The sequence below is a fragment of the Mustela erminea genome, chromosome 7 (assembly GCF_009829155.1).
Source record: "Mustela erminea isolate mMusErm1 chromosome 7, mMusErm1.Pri, whole genome shotgun sequence".
Classification (NCBI taxonomy): Eukaryota; Metazoa; Chordata; class Mammalia; order Carnivora; family Mustelidae; genus Mustela; species Mustela erminea.
This window is the reverse complement of record NC_045620.1, coordinates 107,225,519-107,253,428: the sequence shown is the minus strand read 5'-3', so window position 1 is coordinate 107,253,428 and position 27,910 is coordinate 107,225,519. Positions and strand designations below refer to the sequence as shown.

Sequence of the window (27,910 nt, the reverse complement as noted above, 5' to 3'; positions counted from 1 at the left end):
GAGGGCCCTTTTAACAGCCCCCACCACCCCCCCCTTCAGGAAGGCGACCAGAGAGTGAGGAGGGATGAAGACTGGGGTGCAGGATTTGAGGGGCGGGGACAGACGGCGTTTGGAGAGCTTTTTCCAGAAACTATCCGGAACCCAGCTCGGTTTCTGAGACCGCCCTAAGGGATTTCTCAGAGAAGGCATCCCAGCAATTGGTTTTCTTGCCGACTTGCTTTTCTTCTCGCGGCGCGGAGACCCACGTACCGCGTGCTCTGAAGGCGGCCGCACACCCCAGTACCCAGGCTCGGTGTCGCCCTCCCGTCTGTCTTCCCGAGGGGGAGAGCGGCCCCAGCCCCTGCCTTCTGGGGCGCGGGTCCTAAAAGGGCGTCTACGCGTAGCGCGCTTGGACCCCCCCCCCGTGACGCTTCCCGTGGAGTGGGGTGAAAGTGGGGAGAATCGCTCTGCCACTGGCAAGAACAGAATTTTCCCGTAGCCTTCCTCTGCGTCCTCCTTTTCATAATGTCTTGATTTCCCCTATGCACCCCAGAGCCGGCTGCAGCACCGGCTCTCAGAGCTCGAAAAGACCTTTAAGGCTCCTCAGAGCCAACTCTCCTGCGCTCCGGTCTATGCCCAGGCAGTGGGTTCCACGGGCAGGGGTTATTTTAAACGACATCCGACATCCGACACCCGCAGCCCAGCCCGCGCCGTGCCCGCCAGAGGCGAAACAGGTGAGTTGTAAGGCAAACTATGTTAAATGCAAAACAAATGCTGGAAGAAAAAATAAGGGTGGGGTGGGATGAGATGCGGTCATCTGACCTCAGAGTAACCCAGCTGGTTACTGGGAAGGGTTTTCTTCGCCCTTCACTTTCCATAATTTTGTAGGATTGTCCCATGCCCACTAGAGGTCACCCTAAAGAGTCATTTTGCTTTGATTCTATTGCGGATTCCTAGCTGAAAAGCAGACACCTAAAAATTGAAGTGCTGTCCCTCTTCTCAAAGTAAAATCACTCTGGGTGGTTTCTTAAAGAATGGAAATCTCTATGTGTTGTTTATCCCTGGGCTTGGATAATTTATCTTAAGAGCATTTAATGTGATTAAAAGCTCAAAAACAAAAGGTGTGTATTTGCAAAGTAGCTACTAACCCAGGAAAACATCCTGAAAGGAATGAGTTTCAAGATAGCGCGGAAGGAGGTGATGGTCATGTGCTGGCAGAGAGAAAGGGCAGAAAAGCATTCCAAATAGCCGAAACTCAGATGTAAAGAATTAGAGTCTCAAAGGAAAGCTAATGCATTTGCTTGGCTCTGAGGACCCGGATCTCCACAGCAGAATTTAGATTTCAAAGTGTAAGTAATGGGACGCCGAAGGTTTTAATAATAGAAATGGCTTGATGAAAGCTTTAATCAGAAAGATTCTTTTGCCCTTTAGTTTATTCTATGGAGAAGACCATTTTTGCAATGCGGGAATGGGAACCTCATCCCCAAATCTTTGTACATGAGGAAGAGTCAGGTCTTTCTTTTTTTTTCCCTCTCCCTGCCCTGCCCCCACCCTTTTTTTTTTTTTTTTTTTTTTTTTTTTTTTTTTTTTTTTTGAGGAAGGGTCTGTTTTGAGAATCAGGGAGACCAGGACTCAGCAGGGCTTGAAATGGATTTGTAATAGGATATGAGGATGGAGAAAAGTTTGCAAATGTAAGCGGAGAAAAGAGCCTAGCTTCCCACCAGCGAGAGCCAGTTCCTCCGGGAGTTGTTAAAAATACTTTCTCGAAGCATCTCAGCAACAGAACACAGAACAACTATTTCGTTGATTATTTGCTCCAACGTTATTTATTTCCTGTGTTCCCTATCTAAAATGCCTTTAAAGTCTGTTGAAGAAATGTCACTTTTTAAAATAAATTTGAGCTTAGAAAACAAATTAATTTGATGATAATATAATTTGTGCCTCCTGGGTATGTTTTCATAAAAATTTTTAGAGAGATAGGTTTAAATAACTTCATTTGTTTCAAAGTAATATGTTTATTTGATTTTAATATCATCAACCACTACTACAGTAGCAATACCCAAATCATGTTCTTTTTTTTTTCCACTAAAAAATCCTCCTTACACGGAACAGCAAGATGCAGAAATGATTGGCTTGTCTCAATATAATCCGGTTTAGAAAGTATTCTTAAAAACTGTTCATAGAATTATTTAAAATTCTGTTCCTTTGTACTTTGAGAAGATTATGTGGAGAATCATTTCATCTAAATTCTTTCCTGGATTCTGGATGACATTTGGGGCCTTCATATATAAATCTTTAGAATGCATTAAAATTTAAAGGCACCAGGCAGAATTTTAGAGTTTGAAAGAACCGGGAGATTTTCTAGTCTCAAATTATCAACCTTTATTTAGGCAGGAGTAACAAGTTTCCTGAGATGCGACTGTAACTGGAGAGATGTGGCTCGGTTCCCCTTAGCATCGTCGTCAAGACCAGGCTGCAATGAGGTTTTCTAGTTCCAGACCCCGGTCCCTCCATCTGCGGGGCCTGCCTTGCGGCCTCAACCTTCCATCTGATCTCTCACCACTAGGCAGTTCTTCTGTTCATGTTCATCAAGCCGTTCCTCAAGTTTAGAGCCTAAAAGGACTGTAGATCTATAAAATTACAAAGTGTTTGTATAAGGGATTCCAAACTGGTTATTAGGGCCCTCCCTAGATTCAAATTCTGGCTACGCAACTTATTGGCTAAGTGACCAGGAATAAATTCTTTGAGCCTCAGTCTTCTCATCCATAGAATGGAGGTAATAAGAATATATCACGGGGTGGTATGAGGGTTGAATGAGGGGATGTGGGGGTGGTATATGGCTCAGTGAATGATACTGACCAAATCACACTCCGTGTGTACTTCCCGTAGCCCAGTCAAGCCACGCCCCTTCTCATTCCTGGGTTCTAAACAAATATAAGTCCATGCATCTAAGGATGTGACCAGTCGCAAATAGTAACCTGAGACATCAAAAATTCAGTGAAAAGTTGTGACCCTCATGCTGGCAATTCTGGCAGAATACACATTCTTGGGGCGCCTGGGTGGCTCAGAGGGTTAAGCCTCTGCCTTCGGCTCAGGTCTTGATCTCAGAGTCTTGGGATCGAGCCCCACATCGGGCTGTCTGCTCAGCAGGGAGCCTGCTTTCTCCTCCTCTCTCTCTGCCTGCCTCTCTGCCTACTTGTGATCTCTGTCTATCAAATAAATAAATAAAATCTTAAAAAAAAAAAAAAAGATTACACATTCTTCCATAGTTTCGCATTGTACAACTGGTTGAGCTCAGGAACTCTGAGCACCCTGTCCCAAAGGTCAGTAAGTTGAAATACCTTGTGGGCACTATCCATCTTTGCTTTTCACGAACCGACTCTGCTTTAAAAACCCCTGGCCCTTGGAGCACCTGGGTGGCTCAGTCCATTAGGCGTCCAACTGCTGATTTCAGCTCCGGTCTTGATCTCAGGATCACGAGTTCAAGCCCCACGTTGGGTTCCACACTGGGTGTGGAGCCTACTTAAAAATAAATAAATAAATAATAACAAAAATGAAAAGCTCTCACTCTGCCGTTAATTCGTATTTCTAAGTGTTTATGGTTTCACCGGCTTATTTCTCCCCATCTGCAGAAGCAGTGGAGGCTTCAAAAAGTCAGCTTTTTCCATGGAAACTTAGTCTTCCAGTGTCTCTGATTTTATATAAATGACTCTAATGACTTCACCTGCTATGCACAATTACTCAAGTAGAAGGTAAAGCTGCAGCTTTTAATAACCTGCCCTCAGAACCACCCCAACTTATACATCCCATTCTTAAAGGTGAGAAGCCAGAAGAGAGAGTCACCCCTATCCTATACCAAGGCCCTTGCCTTATTCTCTGCTCCAGGGTGCTTCATGCTTTGATGAAAGCAAAAAGAACACTATCTTCCTTAAATTTCCTGCTTGGAGAGGGTCACTGTATAATCATTACAAGGGAGGCAAAATTTTACCTCTCATCTCTTAGAGTTTTCGACTGGGCCTGCGAATTAGGTTGATGTGTCAGATTAACAGAGAAAGGCACGCACATACATTTATTTAAATTTTATGTGACCCAGGAGCCATCCTGAGGAAATGAAGACAGAGAGAAGTGGCAGAACCTAAATGCTTTTGTAGTAGGTTGAGCGAAGAAAGGCAGTTGCAGAAAAGTAACTAACATATATGGGGAGGTGAAAGGAAGATAGGAATTCTTTTGACAAAGTCTGCTTGTACAGAATTCTCTTAGCCTCAGCTTCTGAGAGATGATAACAATGGTACTTAACCTCCTAGTACAGGGAGGATATCTTCCATGTGGAGGTTCATCTCCTGCTTTAAGGAAGAAAAGGCGGGAGGGTCGGAGCACCCTTCTTGTATCTGTTTTTGTAAGTGCTTTTAGCTCAAAATAATCCTTATGCCAAAGTGGCATATTTTGGGGTGGCATATTCGTCTACTCTTCATCGTTAAAAGCAAAAACCTTTTTGGTGCCATTTACGGAATGGCCCTTCTCCTTTATCTCCACCCAGCCCTCACTCTGGTGCTACTCTGCTGGGTTGTGATGTAATGGTCCCTTGTCCCCACCTTGCTCCTTACTGTGACTAAGAGCCCTTTCTGTGACTTGCTCTTTACTGTGACTAAGAGCCCTTTCTGTGTGGCACCACAAGCTCAGCTTTCCATAAAAACGTCTTACTGTAACCCTCATTGTCCACATAAGGAAATGAGGCTTCAAGAGGTTGAACTTGCTCAAGGACGCACAGCTACTAGGAAGCACTAGACCCAGTACCCAAACCCAAAGTCATGTGAACTCTCTTTTACCTGCCATGCTGTCTCACCACTGACTCCCTTCTCTGCAAAGTATCACATACCCCTGGAGGAGGGGGCTGGGGGAGGCAAGAGTAGGTTAATCCAGAGACAACATAATGACAGATCTTGAATGAGGGTCATTCTACAAGATAACTGATCTTCAAAAAGTCACTTTCAGGGACACCTGGGTGGCTCAGTTGTTTAAGCATCTGCCTTGGGTTCGGGTCGCAATCCGGGATCCTGGGATCAAGGTCCTGGGATGGAGCCCCGCATCAGGCTCCCTGCTCAGCAGAGAGCCTGCTTCTCCCTCTGCCTCTGCTGCTCCCCCTTCTTGTGCTCATGCTCACGCACACGCTCTCTCTCTGTCAAGCAAACAAAATCTTTAAGAAAAAGTCACTTTTTTGTACCCTGAAATATTTAAGCAGGAGAGGATATAATGTCTGATATTTGCTTCAAAACAATCAAGGGCAGGGGCAAGTGGATTGAGGATGCAGATGAAGCAAGATGAGCTGTGAGTTGATAATTATTGAAGCTGAGTGTGGGAGTTCCTGATATTAATCTCTCCCTCTTTGTGTTCATTTGAAATTGTCCATAATACAAAAACAAAAATTTTAAACTTTGAACTTCCTTTAAGCTTATTCTTGAATGTTGACAATTTTTCCTTCAGACCAGACCCAAATGCACTTTTTCACAATGTCTATCATAAAGAGGCCCTCTCATTTCTCCAGAATATAAAAAAGCTCAGCACACATTTGACCATGTCTATTAAAACTTTAAATGCAGGGGCACCTGGGTGGCTCAGTAGGTTAAAGCCTCTGCCTTTGGCTCAGGTCATGATCCCAGGGTCCTGGGATACAGCCCCACGTTGGGCTTTCTGCTCAGCTGGGAGCCTGCTTCCACCTCTCTCTCTCTGCCTGCCTCTCTGCCTGCTTGTGAATTCTGCCTGTCAAATAAATGAATAAAATCTTTAAAAAAACAAAAACAAAAAAACTTTACATACGCGAGTGCCTGGGTGGCTCGGTGGGTTGGACCTCTGCCTTCGGCTCCGGTCATAATCTCAGGGTCCTGGGGTCAAGCCCCACATCAGGCTCTCTGCTCAGCAGGGAGCCTGCTTCCCCCTCTCTTTCTGCCTGCCTCACTGCCTACTTGTGATCTCTGTCTGTCAAATAAATCAATAAAATCTTTGAAAAAAATTTTTAAAAAACCCACAACTTTAAATGCACACACCTAGTAGTCCCACAATTGAAACATCAGCCATTTATCCTACAAATAAATTCATGTACTTTGTAAAGACGTACATTTAAGGACTGTTGCATTGTTTTCAATAGCAGAAGTCTAGAAACTACCTAAATGTCTATAATTAGGAAACTGGTTATTTAAATAATAGAGCATGTCCATGAACCTAATACTGTTGTTCATACAGGTTCATATAGAACCTGTATGAGTCAGGGTGCCTGCCTGGCTCTGTTGGTGGAGCATGCAATTCTTGGCCTCGGGGTTGTGAGTTCAAACCCCACGTTGGGTGTACAGATTACTTAAAAATATTTTTTTTAAAGTTACTAATGGGGCATCTGGGTGGTTCAGTCGTTAAACATCTACCTTTGGCTCAGGTCATAATCCCGGGGTCCTGGCATCACCACATCGGGCTCCCTGCTCAGTAGGAAGCCTGCTTCTCCCTCTCCTATTCCCCCTGCTCATGTTCCCTCTCTCTCTGTGTCTCTTTGTCTGTCAAATAAATAAATAAGCGAAATCTTAAACAAACAAAAAAAAAGTTACTAAGTCAAATTGCTAAACAAAGTCTAGGTACTACACTATGAGTTAAATTATTCCTACTTTATACTTAAGATACATGTATATAAATACGGATAAATGATAAGGCTTCTGAAAAGATACATAAAATAAAGTTATAGGTGATTCCTTCCTGCTCAAGGAACTGGGAGAGTGAATGGTTAAATATGAGACCTACTTGTTACTGGTTATAAACCTTTTGTCTTTTTTTTTTAATGGAGTTCAAGGATTATGTTTGCAATTTAAAAAAAAAAAAAATGGGTTTTTGTTTTTTTTTTTTTTTTGGTCATTAAGTAGCTGCCTTCAGCTCAGGTCATGATCCAGAGTCCTGGGATAGAGCGCCACATCAGCCATCTTGCTGGGCAGGAAGCCTGCTTCTCCCTCTCCCACTCCCCCTGCTTATATCCCCTCTCTCAGCTGTTTCTCTCTCTCTCTCTCTCTCTCTCTCTCTGTTAAATAAATAAATAAAATATTTTTTAAATAATATTTTTTAAAAAATATTTAAAAAAAAAATTTTTTTTTTAAATATTTTAAAAATTTTTTTAAAAAAGTTAAAAAAAAGGGCGCCTGGGTGGCTCAGTGGGTTAAGCCGCTGCCTTCGGCTCAGGTCATGATCTCAGGGTCCTGGGATCGAGTCCCGCATCGGGCTCTCTGCTCGGCAGGGAGCCTGCTTTCCTCTCTCTCTCTCTGCCTGCTTCTCTATCTACTTGTGATTTCTCTCTGTAAAATAAATAAATAAAATCTTTAAAAAAAAAAAAAAAAGTTAAAAAAAGAAGAATATCTCAGCACATATCCTCTTACCAAATTCTCTTTTCCCTCAGGCCAATTCTTGCTGTGTCCTCCCTCTCTCAGTTAATCTGGGGCCATGAACCTGCTGCTCCCTCTGCTTAGAACATTCTGACCCCAGAGCATTATGTGGCTGACTTGTTCTTTCTCAGGTCTCAGTTCAAAGGTCATTTCCTCGAAGAGGCCTTCCCTACCACCCATGCTAGCCTATCAACCTACTTTCTTATTCCCTTATCACTATAAAAAATCATCTTGTTCATTCACCTGTTACTTGTTCATCATCTGTTTCCCCACCAGACTGTGCTCACTCCCTCTGAGAACGGGGACCCTGGCACTGGTTCACAGCAATGTCCCCAGCATCTAGAAGAGTACTGGGCTCCTTGCTGAAGCTCAGTAACTGTTGAATAAGGAAATTAATGACTATTACTGATTAAAATAGTATTCTAAATAGGGGCGCCTGGGTGGCTCAGTGGGTTAAGCCGCTGCCTTCGGCTCAGGTCATGATCCCAGGGTCCTGGAATCGAGCCCCGCATCGGGCTCTCTGCTCAGCAGGGAGCCTGCTTCCTCCCCTCTCTCTGCCTGCCTCTCTGCCTGCTTGTCATCTCTCTGTCAAATAAATAAATAAATAAATCTTTAAAAAAAAAAGACAGTATTCTAAATAGAGTACTGAATAGGCAGTATCCGTATATAAGTAACAATGAAGTTAGAAATGACCAACTTGAGGGGTGTCTGGGTGGCTCAGTCGTTAAACATCTGCCTTCAGCTCAGGTCATGATCCCAGAGTCCTGGGATTGAGCCCCTCACTGGACTCCCGGTTTGGTGGGAAGCTTGCTTCTCCCTCTCTCTCCCACTCCCCCTGCTTGTGTTCCCTCTCTCCCTGTCTCTCTCTCTGTCAAGTAAATAAATAAAATCTTTAAAAAAAAAAAAATGACCAACTTGAAAAACCCAGGCTTTTTCTGAAAAACCACTTCAATTTTGTTAAATGGTTGGCATACTGGCAGAGAAGATCTTGGCATGGTTTTCCCTGGATGTACAGTGTATGCCAGCTTCCTAGCATTTAAAACACTGCAGAAGTCCCACTCATTTAGCAGACCCCAATCGTGGGTCAGCCTCAGAGTCCCATCTTAGCAGGTGCTTTCGTTAGGAAAATTCCTGGAATTGGCTTTACTTGTGTCCCGATGCCATCATCTACCCATATCTGTCCCTGGAGGAAGGAGATATTGTGGAAGTGGACCACAGGCTTCAAGAAAAAATATATAAATAAATAAATAAATACTGGCCATGATTGAACTAAACACTTCAAAATTATTACCAGAAAAATAAATAAAACTATCCAGAAGGGACTGAATGTGGATGTGGATCCAGGAGGTTCTGTGTGTCTTGGCTCAGGGAACTATAGAAAATATGGGAAGAAATGTAAAAAGCTGTTGCCCTCATGGTAGACTGAGATCTCAGAGACGTTACTGCTGGACTGGGTGTTCCAGTATGAGCTAGAGAAGGTTGCCAGCAAAGCACGCTTTGAGCCCAGACAGGAAGGAAGTGGGAGAGCCAAGCAGAGAAAGAGGGATTCCCCCACTTTGCCCCTTACCACATCACAGGGCAGATTCAAACAGCCCAAGAAAGGATTCTACACACAAGAAAAATCAAAGACATTTTCAAAATGAATGGAAGTTCCCCACTGTGTTCTATCCATTCTGCAAAGAAGAGGGCTGCCTTTATCAACATTAATGAACAAAAATTAACTAGTTTAGGAGTCTGCTTTGAAAAACACCTGCTGTCCTTACCCTTCTGTCCCTGTAACAATCTTATTTCCCAGCCCCACAACCCCAGCCCTCTTCCCCCTTATGCCCAGTGCTATTATTTCTGCCTCAGAGAAAAGATTGGGGCTGGGGTTGACTGAAACAAAGCGTATGGTATTCCTGGAAATGATCTTCTCATTGTAGATGCAACCAAAATAGCATTGAGTCTACACTTAATAATTGATACCCTCTTCAACGGCAATTGCATTTTTCTCTGAGGTACAGGATTTAAAATAGGGGCTATTTTTTTCTCCAGTTCTTACCTGGAGATAGAAATCATCCAGTTCTGGTTTGTGTGATCCTGTACTCTTCTATGGCAAAACCCCAGCCTTGGTTTTCCCTAAAACACGTTTTCCCAGGTTAGCAAAAAGGATGCTTTTAGTGGAAAGCTGGGAAATACAGCAATCTGGAAGATTTACAGTTTTTAAAGGAGGTTTAGAGCAGATGCAATTAGGTTGCTATAAGCCTGTCCAAGGCCTGGGTCAGAGAACAGAGGCTATGGCTCAGCAAAAAATGCTAAAATGTATTGCCGACTGTAACTCCACGTGGCCAAGTGACATCAGATCCTATCTTCAGATAGGCTCTTCCTATGCCTGCAAGGGACCTTGCCCTCTGCTTAACATTTGCTAGTACTTTCAGTCTTCCAAGGAGGATTTTTTCTTTCCAGAGGAAAGTAATCACAAATAAAAATCTTCGGAGCAAAGGAACACTGAGAAGCTTTTTATACCCTTCCACTAGCTTCTATTGTGATGGATGAAACTGCAGGAACAATTAGAGTAAATGTCAGTGTAAATCTCCAAAGAAAGAAGAAAATAGGCTTACCAAGTTTCATTGGACAATGCCAAGGCATTATCTTCTCTAGATGTAGTGCGTATTTAACTTAGTGTCAAGGGATTATGAGCAAACGCTCAATGACTATCCCAGTGGTCTATCTCAACAGTGACAGATTCTTACAGAAAGGAGAAAATGCGAATATAACTTCCACTGAATCAGCATTCCTCAGGGCTTTCAATTTAGAGTTCACTGTGATTTCTCCCTAGTAACGAAGTCGAGAGTGATATTTATATACTATATAGATTAAATATTGCTGAGATATCACCTTGCTTCTAGGACCCTCAAGGAAACCAGTCTGAACGGTGCCACTCAGTTGATTCTCCCAAACTGTGAAAATGCAAGGTATATGAGTAACATTGCCACTTCATTTGATTCAGTCACTATGGGATCCTCTAGAGGAATGTTCACTCTGCCCTGACTTCTAACTGGCTAAATAATCAACTAGGCATATAGGAAAGGCTGGTGTCTCCTGTTACCCCCTCAGGGGGCAGGCAGCCCATTTTATCTCAGCTTTAACAAGTACCGTGTTAGATGTTTAAGTGTTTTTGTTTTTAAATTTTTATTTATTTTTTTAAAGATTTTATTTATTTATCTGACAGAGAGAGAGATCACAAGTAGGCAGAGAGAGAGGGGGAAGCAGGCTCCCTGCTGAGCAGAGAGCCCAATGTGGGGCTCATTCCCAGGACCCTGGGATCATGACCTGAGCCAAAGGCAGAGGCTTAACCCACTGAGCCACCCTGGCGCCCCTTAAGGTGTTTCTAGATATTAAACTGTAGTGATGTATATGGCAAAAACCAATTTAGGTCAGAGGGATTTTAAGGACAAAATGAGAACTACTTGGAATACAGGTTCCTGTACAGAATTTGACTGAGAAAGGATTTTGCAGTCATTGAGCTTCAGTAGGTCAATCTTCTTGGTTTAATAGGCATCCTTAGAACTGAACATTTCAGGGGCGCCTGGCTGACTCAGCCAGTTAAGCATCTGCCTTGCACTTGGGTGATGATTCCAGGGTCCTGGGATCAAGCCCCACATCAGGCTTTCTGCTCAGTGGGGAGCCTGCTACTCCCCCTGCTTGGGCTCGCTCTCTCTCTCTCTCTCTCTCTCTCTCTCAAATTAATAAATAAAATCTTTAAAAAAAAACAAAAAACAAAATAAGAACTGAACATTTCCAAGGCTAAGAAAAGAACCTTTCTGAGGGCCACTAGGAGGCCAAGAAGAGAAAGCAGTGACCACACACTGGAAAAGGGATGGGTTCTAAGTTAAGGAAGCAGTACCTTCCAGATATCACCTAGGCAAAGGTAACACTACACCTAAAGCTATCAAGGAATTCAATTCCATGAAAGAGTATAACCAGCCTTGTAAGGACCGTCAGGAATATTCTTTGGATAGCTTTATTGGACAGAGAAAAGAGTAGAACTTCCAGGGCAAATAAAGAGAGACCACCCACCCTACCCCCCCCCCCTCCAAGAAGGAAAAGAAGAGAAAGCAGGACACAGGAAGGGATGTTTGGAAAGTTAGGCCTACGTGACTTGAAGCCCAGACCATGAGCACTGGAATCAGTAAGCTGGGAATCCGGGAGAATCTGAGAGGGCCAGAGAAGTGCCAAGACAATCAGGCTTCCCAGGCTGGTCTGAGAGGCAAATGGGAGCTCATTTCCAGGAAGGCCAAGGAAAGACCTTAGACTTCCATCTGGCCTCCCTCCTTCCCCTCAGGCTGACTGATAGCAGTGAGGGTTTGAAGAAGCCCAGGTCTACAATAAAGAAAGTTGGACAAATCGTGGTTATCTCAGGACAAGAAAATTGTGCTGTTAGCTCACCATTTTTTGTGCTGTTGGTAAAAAATCAGTGCTTTCACATTTTCATTTATACATGCGTATGTGTGTTTATTTTGAAAGCTCTTTCTGAAGAAGCTTGGTTTGTGTTTGTTAAACTGAAGGGAAAGGGATTTGGGGCCATATTTGAGTTTCAGGGTAGTAGCCACAGAGACAAATTATTAAAAACAAAAACAAAAACACCATAAATATTGCTCTGTCTGTCTTTGATCCAGTTTTTTTTATATTTTTATTTTAAAAATTTTAAATTTTTAAAATATTTTTATTTATTTGACAGATCACAAGTAGGCAGAGGCAGACAGAGAGAGAGGAAGGGACTCAAGCTCCCTGCTGAGCAGAGAGCTCAATGCGGGGCTCGATCCCAGGACCCTGGGATCATGACCTGAGCCGAAGACAGAGGATTTAACCCATTGAGCCACTCAGGCGCCCCATGATCCAGGGATTTTATGAAGCTCAAAAAATGGACATGTGTTCATGAAACTCAAGCCTTTTCTGGCTTAGGGTCCCAACTCAACCAAGCTCCCTCTCTCCTTCCCCAACAGTGGTTTTACAGAATTCTAATTTTTACAGGCTTACAAACTCAAGGCAAATATTATAGTTTTACTTTGCAAAATGGCAATCAATACCCTTACATTAGGAAGGAAATGGCTGCAGGAGCTTAAGTCTGGAGTTGAAACAGTAAATGTGACTGAAGAATCTAGTGATGGCAACCCATGGACATCAATCCAAACAATGACCATGGAAGCACCTTTAAATGTAGAGAGAAAGCAGAAGAGAGAATTAATATCAAAGTATACAAAGAAACTAGGAAGCCTTAATGGAAACGAAAGTAGGCCTTTGCAAAAGTACAGCACACTTTATCTTAGGTGAGGAAATAATAAATGTTGAAAATACAGTTGAGTTGAGCACACCCAGCACCCAGATCTTGTTTTTTTGTTTGTTTTTGTTTTTTTTAAGATTTTATTTATTTATTTGACAGAGAGAGATCACAAGCAGGCAGAGAGGCAGGCAGAGAGAAACGAGGAAGCAGGCTCCCTGCTGAGCAGAGAGCCCGATGCGGGGCTCAATCCCAGGACTCTGAGATCATGACCTGAACTGAAGGCAGCGACTTAACCCACTGAGCCACCCAGGCGCCACCCAGATCTTGGTTTCTAGTACCATTCTCCAGTAAAAGGAACCAAGGTTCCTTGGAGGAATGGCTGAGTCTAGGACCAGGCAAGAAATATACACAATGAACCTAGAGTATCTTATAGCATCAGCAAGTTAGGAAGTGCTAACAAAACAAAACCACTGCCATGAGGGCAGTGTGTCAAATCTACAGAAAAGTCAACTAAAAGTGTTTCCAGTGGTGAACACTGGAAGAATTTGAACAAAATGGTGAACCTCACCAATGATACCATGTTAATAGCAAGTACCTTTTGATATGAGGTGATGAGAATGGTACTTTACCTCTCTGGTCTTTTCCCCCACATCTTCCCCAACCTGGCTCTCCTTCTGCCTGGACTTTCTACTCTAACGTCCCAGCTTCCTAGCTCTGGCCTCAAGTCCATGTCTTTGATAAACACCACTCCTCTGTCCTGGCATCTCCTGGAATTGACAAACCCCTTAGTGGCATCGTATCTCTGAGAGTTCCTCTGGTAAGCAGCCCATAAGATGACCCCCAGTGGTATCTCAGGGAATCACCTCCCTTTGACTTTTGACTGGACCTAGTGAGCCACTTCTAACAAATAAAACACAGCCAAGGTGAAACAATGCCATTTTCAAGATTAGGTTCCAAAAAAGACTACAGCTTCCATCTTGGAAGCTCTTGCTCTCTTGCTCTCTCGTTTGCTCACTCTGAGGGAAGCCAGCTACCATGTCATGAGCTGCTCTACAGAGAGGGCCATATGGCAAGGAGAAGATGTCTCTGGTCAACAAATAGTCAGAGAGGACCCAAGGCCTGCCCACAGCCATGTGAGTGAACTCAGAGGCAGATCCTATCCCTGAGCCTTGGGGTGACTGCAGCCCCAGCCGGCAAACTGACGGCAGCCATGTAAGAGATCCTGAACCAGAGCTACCCAGTGAAGCTGTGCCCAGATTCCTAACAACAGAAATGGAGCTAATAAATGCTGTTTTATCTTGCTGAGATTTCGGATAATTTGTTACACAGCAGTTAATAACCAATAAACCTCCTGAACCCTTGGTAACTCAAGCTGGGTGAGCCCAATGTCCCACTTGGAAACCAGGTATCATCACGCAGGGCCATGAATGAGAGTTCAAAAGGAATGAATGGCGCTCTAGAGTAGGTAGAACCTTCTCCTTCTCATTAATTCAAGCCAGTTTGGGAGTCCCTTTGTCCGATTGGCTAATCTAGGCTGGCTAGTTGCCAGATAATTGTATCTGATGCCTTCTAAAACAGCTGAGTCAAGCTGTCCAAGTTCTCACACAAATAGCTAATTTCCTAATCTTTCCAGCTGTGTGACAAAGGCTGACTGAGCAGTCTTCCTAATTTTAAACCCTACTGGGGAGACAGAGAGACAGTTAACAGCCAGCCTCCCTTCTTCACGTCGACAAGCAAGATCATGAAGGGTTACTCACTGAAGAATATAAAATATCTGTGTCTCCTGTTTGTGTCAGAGCACAGTGGCATCTCCAGGAAGGTTGGGACAGGTAAGTTGTGGTTCTTGGTATGAAGTTTGCTCTGGAATAATGTTTTTTCCACCCATTTTCTTTCTTCCTTCCTTTCTTTCTTTCTTTCCTTCTTTCTTTCTTTTTTTAAATTTTATTTATTTACTTGAGAGAGAGAGAGAATGAGAGGGGGAAGGCCAGAGGGGGAAGCAGACTCCCCGCCGAGCAGGGAGTCAGATGCAGGACTTGGTCCCGGGACTCCAGGATTATGACTGGAGCCAAAGGCAGTCACCCAACCAAATGAGCCACTCAGGCACCCCACTCCACCCACTTTCAAGAGAAGCCTCTTGGAATAGGACATCTAGGCAAACTACTTAGCAATACTGGAGGCCCCATACTTCTGGCTCAGGGAAGGGCAAGAAGCCAAGGTGCGGTCTTAGTGGTGGAATGGAGATTGGACTGAACTTCTGCTCATCCCTCCGGTCCAAGCACAGGCAGGGCAAGGCAGAAGATCCGGATTCTCCAGAAGCACATAGACCCACACTTATGGTGGGGGTTCATCAGACCCTCAGGGTACTTGCCAGACCCTCCTGGGAAATTTGTAAAGCATGAAAATAACAAGTTGGGACCCTGCCAAGATTACCACTGCCTAGTGTGTGTTCCAAGCTATATGCATTTTTGAAACCACCTCCAAGGCTCAGTGACTTTGAAGAGCCCACCCTATTGCTTAGCGGCTATACCTGCCCAGCCAGGCTCCAGCACCTAACAAACAGAAGCTTCTAAGACTTCCTAAAAGGGGATATGGTCAGGCATTTGAATGATAATTCATGGGACAATTTTCCCTTTTCTGGAAATGTCCAAAACCCTGGGCTGGCACCCAGGGGTCTTGTCTGTGTTTTCCCTCCCCGTTCCTGGCTGGGGCTGACTGATAGGAGATGACAGCTGGGCCAGCCTGGGACAGCCACATTCTGTTGCCTGTCGATCTGGAGCGTTCAATGAATCAATAACAACCAAGTCTGAGGGTTTTGGGAGCTGAATCCAGAGTATTGCCCTACAGAAAATGTCCATGAACCAGCTGCTGAGTTCCCTGTAGCTGTGCTAGTTCCTGTTCTTCCTGAGACTTCGTGCTTAACTTTTTTCTGTAAATTCTAGGGAGTCACACAGAGAAGCTTCCCACTAAGCTCTCAATAATATTTTCTTATAACTAAAAGAAACTTGACGAACACAAACTTCCACATGTATTTATTGGCAACATTTATGTGTAGGTACTGTGCTAGGTTCTGGGGATATAAAATGCAAAGTGAATTTTTTTAAGATTTTATTTTTATGTAATCCCTACACCCAACATGGTCCTCAAACTCACAACCCCAAGATTAAGAGTTGCATGCTGTACCAACCGAGCCAGCCAGATGCCCCACAAAGATTAATTTTTAATAGGTCTTTATGCTCAAAGGATTCATAGTTCAATTTCTATTCCTTGAACTTGGCCTCAAGTTTCTAAATGTGGGCTGACACAGGGTCTCTTCCTACCTCCCCACTGCTAGAATCTGGACAAGGTGATGATGGCCCAGCTTCAGCCAGGGAAATAAGACTGTAGGAGATGGAGGAGCCACAAGAAGAAGGAACCTAGCCCATTAATAACCTCAAGAAACAAAGTTAGTATTGACCTAGATACTCCTCTCAGATATTATTCAAAAGAGAAACCAGCTTCTTTGTTCTTTAAGTCATTGAATTTGGGGATTCTCTTCAGAAGAGTAACTCAGAAACCTCTTCTCCCCACAAGGAAAACAATCAACTCTCTAGAAACAGAGGCACTGTGTTATGGCCTGAGATGGCCATCCCAGAGTATCTCTTCAACCAGGGCGTGCTGACTCGAGCAAAGGTGACCATGGTCCTAGGCTTGAAGCTCTTCAAGCCATCTAACACTCAAAACAGTTCCTGGGGGTTGCGGGTCATTCCTCTAGTTTGATTCCGCTTTCCTTACAAATCCCCTTTGGTTGGCCTCCTGAAAAAAAATCTTTGTATTCACCTGAAATGGTTGCAGCCCTTGTCTTGGAAAGTTTATGACCCTCTTCATCCCTGTGTCTCTCTTCACATACCCCGATCTAGATTTATGCTAGAGGTAGATGTCTCCAGTCTTTGGGTGGTGCTGTCTTGTCTCAGTATCCAGAAGCACTAGGCCCTAAACACTTGTACTTGGGGGGCACCTGGGTGGCTCCATTGGTGAAGCCTCTGGCTCTTGATTTCAGTTCAGCTCATGATCTTGGGGTTATGAAATCAAGCCCTGTGTCAGGTTCCATGTTAAGCGCAGAGTCTGCTTCTCCCTCCCTTCTCCTCTGCTCCCTCTCTCTCTTTCTCTCAAATAAATAAATAAATAAAATCTTAAAAAAAATACCACACACACAACTTGTGTTTGGGCATGGGTAAATGACATCATTCTGAGTTACCAAAGCCTGAAGAACCTGTGGGTCTCTTGAAGGTGAAGCATCATGGCTTCATTTAGTCCTATTACTTTTTTTTATTTTTAAGGTTTTATTTGTTTATCTGAGAGAGAAAGAGAGAGAATGGACAGGAGGAGGGGTAGGAGGAGAAGCAGATTCCCTGCTAAGCAGGGAGCCTGACATGGAACTCGATCCCAGGACCCTGAGATCATGACCTGAGCTGAAGGCAGGTGGTTAACGACAGAGCCACCCAGGTGCTCCATCTAGTCCTATTACTAATGCACTTCAATTCCAACCTCTCTTTTGCCACAGAGAAAGAACTGGATGTCACAGCTCTCCCAGGGAGACAGAGTACTCAGGGACTCCAATGCCACCCAAAGTCCGTAGCCAGATAACCCCATCTAGACCTAGACATCATTGTCCAGAACCAACACGAACACCAATCAGCTATCCAGGAGCGTTGTCACCCAGACACAGTCCCAGGGAAAGACTCTGGCTTTCAGTGGCTGCCTGCCTCTGAAGCTGGTTGTTTGCCCTCTCCTTGTATTTTTCAAATACTCCCTAAGACACAATTCTTGTTGAAGGTGAACCAACAGGCACCTGGTTATGCTCATTGTGGGGCCTCGTTAAAACTGCATTGATTAAGTAAATGATTGCAGGTGGCTGTTTTTAAAAAAAAAATCTTGGGGCTCTTGGCTGGCTCAGTTTGTAGAGCATGTGACTTGATCTCTGGGTCGAGAGTGCAAGCCCCACATTGAGCATAGACCTTACTTAAAAAAAATCTTGGGTGAGGTCGCAATTCATGGCTCTGCCTGTGCCTCTCATTTCCCTAGGCCTCCAGGGTGCTGCCAAGGTGATTAATGCCTTCTTTGGGAATTCTCTTGGCCCTGCCAACATTCACTGCGCTCTGCCATTCGAACCCAGACAAATGACAGTCACCCTGAGGGCAGCTGCAATCACCCTCATCTCTGGGCCCCTTGGAAGATGGCCGCTGTTTCCGAACTCCCCCTATGTCTGGACCACGATTTATTTTGTTATTCTTCCTTTCAACATTTATTGAGAAATTCCTGTGCAATAGGCATTGTTCTATTATCTGAGAGTACAGCAGCGAACAAAATGAAGTCTCTATGGTTTAGGAGCTTTTGTTCTAATGGAGAAATGGAAATGATCCATAAGAAGTAAATCCAGGGGCCACTAACTGGCTCAGTCAGTAGAGCAAGTGACTCTTGATCTCAGGATTGTGAGTTCAAGCCCCACACTGGGCATGGAGCCTACTTTAAAAAAAAAAAAAAAGTAAATACAAACATTCTATACCTGACCAGTACTCCTCAAAACTGTGAAATGAAGTTTAATGATACATTTTTTTAAAGAAGGTATATAGGGCCACATGAATGGCTCAGTCAGTGAAGCATCAGTAACCTTCGGCTCAGGTCATGATCCCAGCATCCTGGGATTGAGTCCCGCACCAGACTCCCTGCTCAGCAACAAGCCTGCACCTCCCTCTCCCAATCTCCCTGCTTGTGTTCCCTCTCTCCCTGTGTCTCTCTCTCTGTAAAATAAATAAATAAAATCTAAATAAATAAATAAATAAATAAATAAATAAAGTGGGTATATAATAGGGGCACCGGGGTGGCTCAGTCAATTAAGCATCTGCCTTCTGCTCAGGTCATGATCCCAGGGTCCATCAGGGAGTGGGTTTCTCCCTTTCCCTCTGCCCCTTCCCCCCATCTGTGCTCTCTCTCTCCCCCAAATAAATAAATAAATAAACTTTTTAAAAAGTTAAAAGTGGGGCACAAGGGTGACTCAGTCGTTTGGGCACCTGCCTTCTGCTTGGGTCATGATGCCAGGGTCCTAGGATCAAGTCTCACATCGGGCTCCTTGTTTGGTGAGGGTCCTGCCTGCTTCTCCCTCTGCTTGCTGCTCCCACTGCCTGTGTGCTTGTTTGCTCTCTCTCTCTGACAAAAAAAATAGATAAATTAAAAAAAAATTTTTAAAGTAGGTATAATATAATATGTTGGGTGAAAAATGCTATGAAGAAAAGGAAGGGTTGGAGCGCTTTCTATTCAGCAGAGACCTTAGTGAAGGAAAGGGGTTAGGTGTGAGGATTTTGAAGAGGGAAAGAGGAGTGCAAAGGCCCTGAGGCAGCAACATGCTAAGTGTGTTGGAGGAATAATGAGGAGGCCTGCCTGGCTTTGTCTCCTGTTAGTCATTCCCTTTCCTTCCTTCTTCTCTCTTTCCCTCCCTTTCTTCCTTCCTTCTCTTTTTTTACTAAAAAATTATGTTGAATGTTCAGTTTAGAAGGAGAACAGCTGGATGTGATCCTGATAATATGTTCGTATGCAGCTATGAGCCCCTTAAGGCATAAGTCCTCTTGACCTCTGTGGTGTTACAAATAGACAAAGATAATATAGGCTTGAAGAGCCCAGGGAAGCCATGTTGACTCAGGCTTCACTATTCTTAAATATTTCAAACCATTTTTCTCTTTCTTTCTTTCTTTCCTTCCTTTTTTTTTTTTTTTTTTTTGAGAGAGATCAGGGAGATGATGGGGAGGAGCAAGGGAGAGGAAGAAAGAAAATCTTAAGCAGGCTCCACACCCAGCACAGAGTCCAATGCAGGGTTTGATCTCACAACCCTGAGATCATAACCTGAACTAAAGTCAAAAGAGTCAGATGCTTAACCGACAGGGCCAGCCAGCCACTCCAGCCCTCAGTTTTCTTTTTCAAAACAAACAAACAAACAAACAAACAAAAACCACTACACACACACACACACACACACACACACACACACACAGTTTCTTAATAAATAAATTAAATAAATAAATTAAAAATGTCAGAATTCTTCGTAAAGTCCCAGGACTTCTTTGTTTGTTAGGGCACATTCTCAGCCAGAGTTCATTATGCCCAGATCCCATCACTACATGTTAAAGATTCATCTTGGGGTGCCTGTGTGGCTCAGTGGGTTAATCCTCTGCCTTTGGCTCAGGTCATGATCTCAGGGTCCTGGGATCGAGCCCCACAGCAGGGAGCCTGCTCCCCCCCTTGCCTCTCTGCCTACTTGTGATATCTCTCTCTTTCAAATAAATAAAAATCTTTCAAAATAAATAAATAAAGATTCATTCTTCCGTGAGATCTCTTCTTGGCCTCATGACTTTCCAGGCAGCACATATCTTTGAAGTAAGCCAAGGAAATTACCTATTTCTCTTATAAAAGGAGCTAAGTTTTATGAGATAGACCTGGTCATTTGAATCCTAGCTTTATCACTGACTAGCTGTGTGATCTTAGGAAAATCACCTATCCTCTCTGAGCATCAGGTTTTTTTTAATCATCTCAGTCATTTTCAGGTTTTAGGTGTTGTTGTTGTTTTTTAAGTAGTGGCGCCATCTAAAAATTAATTATTAGGCAAAAACTTAATATATGAATAAATAAAAGAGGCTCTGTTCAGGTTGAGGGGAGTTTGGGGAGTTCTATCCTCTAGGGAGTTCTATCCACTAGGCATCCTCTCTACTCCCCTTATATTCTAGTCCAGGCAGCCCCCAGATGATCTCCATAAACTAGGAGCTTCAGAGAGTGCTGTCTGAAAATCAGAGCTCTATCCACGGGAATTAGTACAAATGTACCAGCCCTGGGCCTCAAACCCTCCTGTTCCAGGTCCTTGCCTGTCCTTGGATGCCAAGAGCCATACAATGACCTCAAATACCCTTTGGGCAACTGAGAGCCAAGGGAGAAAGCTTTTCTGCACCTGATCTTACCCTGTGCTCCAGTTTTTATTTCCAATCTGAGAACTTGCCAGTTTCCCAAGTGATTAACATCAAGAGTATCCTCACTCATCAGGCGATTCTGCCTCCCATGCTTTCTGTTTCCTTTGCAAGATCTTAACTCTTGGCATTTAGAGTGAGACTGCCAGTGTGAAGGATCAGCCATGTATCTGAGGAGCACTAGACGAACTTCGCACATCTGAACTTCCCTTTCAGACATCTGGGGTTGTCAAGGTTAGGCACAGAAGAGAGATGGGGCTGGACCATGACTATATGGACCACGAGGTAAAGAAAATCGAAAAGATCCAAGAGCACTCCAAAAAAAAAAAAAACAAAACAAAAACATCAATACAAAGAGTCAGGCAGAGAAGCAAAAACTTCAAGATGAGATTACAACTAGAGGCAGATTACAGCCAGCAATTCCTATCCAATTGCTCCATCCAATATGGTAGCCACTAGCCATATGGAACACTTAAACGTAGCCAGCCCAAACTGAGATGCACTGTAGGTATAAAATATACACTGGATTTCAAAAACTTGGAACAAATAAAGATTGTAAAATATCTTTTTTTTTAAAGATTTTATTTATTTATTTGACAGAGAGAAAGATCACAAGTAGGCAGAGAGGCAGGCAGAGAGAGAGGGGGAAGCAGGCTCCCTGCTGAGCAGAGAGCCCGATGTGGGGCTCCATCCCAGGACCCTGGGATCATGACCTGAGCCGAAGGCAGAGGCTTTAATCCACTGAGCCACCCAGGTGCCCTCTTTTTTTTTTCTTTAAGTAAACTCTTTGCCCAATGTGGGGCTCAAACTCATATGCCCAAGAGCAAAATCACATGCTTTAATGACTAAGCCAGCCAGAAGCCCCAGGTGCAGAGTATTTTATTAATAATTTTTATATTAATTACGTTTGATCCAATACAATTTATAATGATTCTGTTTATATTGGTTACACTATGTTGAAAGTTTTGTATATTTTATATATTTTGGGTTAAGTAAACTCTATTATTAAAATTAACTTTACCAGTCTCTTTTTACTTTTTTTAATGTGGCTATTAGAAAATTTTGCATTGCATATGTGGCTCACATTATTGGATCCTGGTGGTCCAGGACTCTAGGCCCTAGAGAGACCTCCTCAGGTGAGGAGACAAAGAAGCAGGGAACTTTCCATATGGAACCTGAAGTCTTGTCCTCAGTAAAGAGGCAGCAGTTAAGAGTAACACCCTCTCAGCCTCCCTCCTTGCAGAAGTAGCTCAGGTGGATTCACTCTACCTCATTTGCTTGGTGAAGGCCCTAACTAGTTTGGGAAGATTCCAAAGGTTGGGAGCAGATTCCCTTGAGGAAGTACCCTTAACTCACAGTGGACTGGAACTGGCTCCATCATTGACTCCTCCAATATACACCAGTATTACTTGATGGATGATTAGGTTTAGTTGCATGTAAGACAAAGAACCCAATTAACAGTAGTATGAATAAGACAGAACTTCCTTTTTTAAGGAAAAAAAAATTCTTAAGTTTATTTATTTAAGTAATCTCTACACCCAACCTGGGGATTGAACTCACGACCCTGAGATCAAGAGTTTCATGTTCTTCTGACTGAGCCAGCCAGCCACCGCAGAAAAAAAATTTTTTGAGAGACATGAACTTCTGCCTTGTTGTGCTACTTTTGGGGGGACTTAGTCTGTTATAGGTAAGTGAAACTAATAAGAAGTGCTGAACGGATTTGTAACAGCTGTCCCGGACCACAAGCAATGAGCTAATGAAGATAGAGCAGAAAGATAGATGGAACCCAGATCCTGAACGACAATGGAGTTATCACTGGTTTATTGTCACAGGGTTCAAGAAGGCTATTAGAATTCCAAGTTTTAGACAGAAGAAAGGTGAAAAGGGGAGGGAATAAGATCTTTTCTTTCTTACTAGAGAGGTTCCTCAAAAGTACCACAAAATACTTCTACCTGTGTTTCATTAGTCAGACTGTCACGTGATGTACCAATGTCAAAAGAGTGGGAGGGATGCCTGGGTAGCCTCAGTAGGTTAAGCATCTGACTCTTTTTTTTAAGATTTTATTTATTTATTTGAGAGAGAGAGATCATAAGTAGGCAGGGAGGCAGGCAGAGAGAGGGGAGGGAAGCAGGCTTGCCGCTGAGCAGAGAACCTGATGTGGGGCTTGCTGCCAGGGCCCTGGGATCATGACCTGAGCCAAACGCAGAGGCTTTAACCCACTGAGCCACCTAGGTGCCCCAAGCATCTGACTCTTGATCTTAGCTCAGGTCTTGATCTCGGGGTCGTGGGTTTGCCCTGCTCCGGGCTCCATGTGGAGCCTACTTAAAAAAGAAAGAGAGAGAGAGAAAATGGGAAATGCCTTTGAGAAAGATGACTCGCTACCTTCAATAAAGTCAAGGTTCTGTCACTAAGAAGAGGAAAATGAATACTGGAGCAAGCAACACATCAGTCCCCTGAGGGGACAAGTGTTGATGAACTGTGTCATCCTGAAGGGACTCATGGAATGGTCATGCAGCTTCCAGCATGGGCGTGTAGATAAAAGGCCACAGGGCCTCAACCCTCCAAAGATCTCTCCCTTGGCTTCCCCCAAATGGAGAGGGCATACAGCAAGTCAAGTCTATGCACAGAGACGGGCCGAAGACCATCCATCTCTCTGGCAATCCTGCCTCACGGGCAATCAGGTGATTCGTGGAGTGGTCCCTCATGCCTCACTTTTGAGCACAGCACAGGGATCCCAGTCAGTGGCTTTATTGGCTCATGCAACCAAACTGCGGGAAAGGCAGGGGCTGTGGGCCTCGCGCAGGGAGGGCTGGAGTCAGATGCTCAAATCCCACCCTCTGCATCCATCTGCGTTTTTCCTTCCTGCTGCTGACCCGCGGGTGCTGCCCAGCTGGGGATTTGTCAACCAAATCAGCCTCAGAGCATCCATCTACCACGAGAAAGGAGCTGTGACATCCCTCCTCTCTCTGGCTGGCAAATTTTAAAATGCCAGAGAAGGACTCGGGATGGTCCAGCGTGCATCGAACATCCTGTCCAGTCCCTCACAGGGGTCGACTGGGATGAAGGAGGAGAAAGGGTTCAACTGGGGATGGACAAAATAATGCCCTTTACAGGGGTGCCTGGGTGGCTCAGTGGGATAAGCAGTCTGCCTTCAGCTCAGGTCATGATCCCAGTCTCCTTGGATCGAGCCCTGCATCAGGCTCCTTGCTCAACAGCGAGCTTGCTTCTCCCTCGCCCTTGGCCTGCCTCTCCCCCTGCTTGTGCTCTTTCTCTCACTCTCTCTCTGTATCAAATAAATAAATAAAACCTTTTTTAAAAATGGTTTTTTAAATTTATTTGACTTAGATAGAGAGATCACAAGCAGGCAGAGAGGCAGGCCGAGAGAGAGGGGGAAGCAGGCTCCCCTCCTAGCAGAGAGCCCCACGCAGGGCTCCATCCCAGGACCCAGAGACCATCCATGACCCAAGCCGAAGGCAGAGACTTAACCATCTGGGCCACCCAGGCACCCCAATAAAACCTTTTTAAGAAACATAATGCCCATTACAGCCAAGAGTGGGCATTACCTTTCTAGAAACCTTTGCCAAAATGAGAAGTGAAAATGATGTAAGCAGAACAAGTATTTTCCCTTTATTGTGAAATCTCCCCCGCCCAGCTTGATGTGGGCCTTTTCGTTTTAGCCATTCAATAAACGCTGCAAAGCACCCATTTTGTACTGAACTCCTGTACCCTTCAGTAGCCTTTCTTTGGTCATTGGAACAGTTGATGAGTTTATAGCGTTCACTAAATCCATTTCAGCCCTCAGGATTTACTTCAGCCTCTTGATAGGATTTAGGCATTCCCCAAGTCTTCTCGGTAATACCTATTCTAACCACTTCTCCCGTCCAGGCCCTCGACCGGATGGCTGCTGTAGATCCCTCTGTGGCTGTAAATAACAGCAGTCCACTCAGATCAGCTTGGGCCAAAAGGAAGACAGAAGCCATAGATCCAAAAAACAGACCTTGGGAGGGAAATCTGGAAACAGAGGGTGGTAAGGAGCCAAGGCAGCCATTTTCTACATTTTTTTGGATGTGTTTTCTCTCTGTCTCTGTCTTTCTCTCTCTTTGAGACTACACTGATATTCCCTGCCTTATTCTGCTTTCTCTGCAGATGAGCTACCTCTGTCCTCATAGAAGAAGATAGCTGACCCCCCCCCCCGCCAAAATTCTAAAACATGTGTGTGCTCCTAGATCAACTACACAGAATCCCCGGTTCCTGTCATACTTCACCTTGTTGAATAATTGAGTCAGGGGTGTTTCCCTTCCCCAATGACAAACAGGGCCCCGGTCCCAGCTTTCTCTGTGGGGGGTGGGAGTGTGGGTGAATTATCAGAAAATGTAGGTCATGGGCTTATGTTGTTAGAATTTTCTTGAGAACTTCCTGTTACAGATCCTCAAATGTGAGAAGAGAGATACTGAACACCAAAGACCACCCTGTCCATTTCTTGCCTGGCTCCTTGGCAAGAGCTGGTAGTTGACAACCAACTGGTATCTAACCTGGAGCAGCCCATCCTTTGATCAATGTCATGTTTGTTTAGGTCTCATGGAGAGTAGAAGCCTCTAGTACCCCAGGTCCAGGTGGGAACTGCTGCAAAAAACAGCTTGGTCATGTGACCATCAAGATTAAAAAAAAAAAAAAAAATCCCAAAGAGAGTCTTCTTCAAGTGAATTCACAAATGGATTAACTAATGTCACTTGATTTATGGATTTGTGATATTGTAACAAGAAGAGACACATACCCAAGAAATGCTAGATTCTTACCTCATTCTGCAATATTCTCCTTAGTGATCCTCTCCACTCGTATATAGTTTTAACAGTCACCTCTATAGAAAAGACTCATAAGTCTATCACAGCTCTCTCTGCTACACTCAGCTCTAGATATCTATTTCCACCCAAGCCCGATAGGGCCGTAAATACTCCAGATTCATTATGACCAAAACAGAGACATCTTCCCCTACAAATTCATGTTTACCACATAACCAAACAAGCACTCAAAGACATTTCCCTCTAACTATGACTGAGTTTCCCGGCGTCCTCTCTGGCCCCTATCTCTAACCCCACAACTGCCCCCTTAGGTTAAGCACTGTTACGTCTTGTCTGGACAATTGCAGTGGCCTCTTCACTAACTTCCTTACTTATTCTCCATCCTCCAGTTCATTTTCCTTGCTAGAATCAGACTATCTCATTAAAAACATAAACCCGCTATAGCTCTCTGCATAAAAACTCCCTGATCACCTACAGAATAAAGCCCAACGTTTCTTAGCACTCAGGACTCTTGATTTTTTTTTTTTTAAGATTTTATTTATTTATTTTGAGAGAGAGAGCACTAGAGAGAGAGAGAGAGAGAGAGAGAGCGCAAGCATGAATGGGGGGCAGAGGGAGAAGGAGACTCCCCACTGCGCAGGGAGCCCAATGTGGGGCTCGATCTCTGGACCCTGGGATCATGACCTGAGCCGAAGGGAGATGCTTAAACGACTAAGTCACGCAGTCACCCCACGACTCTTGATTTTTTAGTTTTTGCTTGTCCAGCTTCATCTCCCAGTAGGCACCAGGCATTACCACCTCATCTCCCTCCACGATATTGTCAATTTCTCACCCTTCCCAGTACAAGTATTTGCCGACCTAGATGCCAGAATGTACATTCCAGAACAATGAGCAGAAATGTAATGCGCAGTAATGGGGTTAGGCACAAGTGCCAAGGGAGGCCAGAGGAGTGTCCATCCACCCACACGCTTGGGGAAGAGTTCCTTCTAGCCCCAAGGAGGAATTGCCAGGTGGAGTCAAAGGGATGAGGGTCAGCAGATACGAAGGCCGGGAGATGGAAGGAACACAGGTGCAGCTTTGATGGTGTTAAGCATCTCACTGTCGCATAGCAGAGCTGGTAGAATCCAGGGAGGGCGACTGGGGACTGGGGGGTTGTGAGCCCAGCTTAGGTTGCAGGGGATTCCAGGGAGCATGTTAGGGGCGTGGCTCCAAGGGATTTGCAAGACAAAGAGATCCATCTGGAAGGTAGAAAACACAAGGCTTTGTCACTATTTCAGGAGAGAGAAATACTCTAGGGGACCGCCAGGGCCATGACGGCCATGCTCCAGGGGTGGAGGGGAGCGCAAGAGGTGCCCAGACATGTTGGAGTTCATAAAGGGGAGGTGAGGACGTGTGCACACAGGGAGCGATGTCAAGGAGGAATCGTATTATTTATGTGTGGAATTTTTGAGCATAATGCCTGTCTCATTAGATAAAACATGTAAAGCTGCGTGCCTGGTGTCTGGTATGTTTTTGAGAGGGCTTGAAGTCCACAAACCATTTTCAATAGATTGCCTGTGATCCTCAGAAGTTTGGGATACAAGAGCTGCCGGACACTTTACAGGTGTGAAGATGGAAGCTGGCGGGGGGGGGGGTCAGCTCCCCAAGTCAGTGAGGCGGGGTGGAGTTGAGATTCCAGACCAGGCTTTGGCACCTGAGACCTCTCGTCTTCACTGTTCTCGAGGCAGTTGGGACGACTTCCAAGCAAAAATTCTGGTGATCAAAATTCTTCTAAGCGGAGTGTCTGGAGCTTGCCACCCCAGGAAAACTCCAAGAAACGAGAGAAGGACTGGGCATCATGGTAATCACAATGACAATGGCGCTACTTAAAGAAGGGTCCCTGAGCCATTCCTGAGAAGGTGATTGGAATTCCTTCGGGAGATAACCTGGTGGGGGGAGGGGGGGAAGGAGAGAAGGAAGGCCTTATAGTTTTAATAAAAAACCATTAAGTTCAGCTAATAGCAATGACAATGGAGACTCCGGGTGATTGCTGGCACTTAAATTGTAAATGGAAACCAGGGGGACACCTAGGAGGTCTCCATTGTTACATGCTAATGAAGTGGCCCTGCTCACACAAAGGCGGCAGGGAGATTAGTGGAGGGTGCGGCCCGCTCCCACACGGGGTGAGAAGTCTGTGTGGGATGCTGGCAGTCCTGGGCCCTGCATTAGAATGTCTTCCTCCCTCCTACTTGGCTTTGTGAAAACTGAAGCAACACTCTGTACTTCCCTGGACTTCTGTCTTTTTGGTTTTTTGTTTGTTTGTTTTGTTTTTGTTTTTTTGTTTTGAAGTAAAATGTATATAATCAAGTCTAAGGGTAGCAACCGCTTGCAGCCTAGCCTGGTCACCAGACTTTGGTCATCTATTTTCCCAGTCAAACCAAAAAGAGACTTCGATTTTGTAGATCTAGGATAGGGCCTGGGAGTCCAGTAAAAAAG

The 27,910-nt window shown here is 44.5% G+C and overlaps 1 protein-coding gene across 1 annotated transcript in view; it reads left to right on the top strand.

Annotated features, from left to right (window-relative positions):
* Nucleotides 1–520: 520 nt before the first annotated feature.
* Nucleotides 521–27,910, top strand: part of MTA3 (metastasis associated 1 family member 3) — a 212,038-nt gene continuing 184,648 nt past the window's right edge. The window contains exon 1 of the mRNA XM_032352843.1: nucleotides 521–713. The gene's annotated coding sequence lies outside the window, so the exon portion shown is untranslated. The remainder of the gene's footprint in view (nucleotides 714–27,910) is intronic.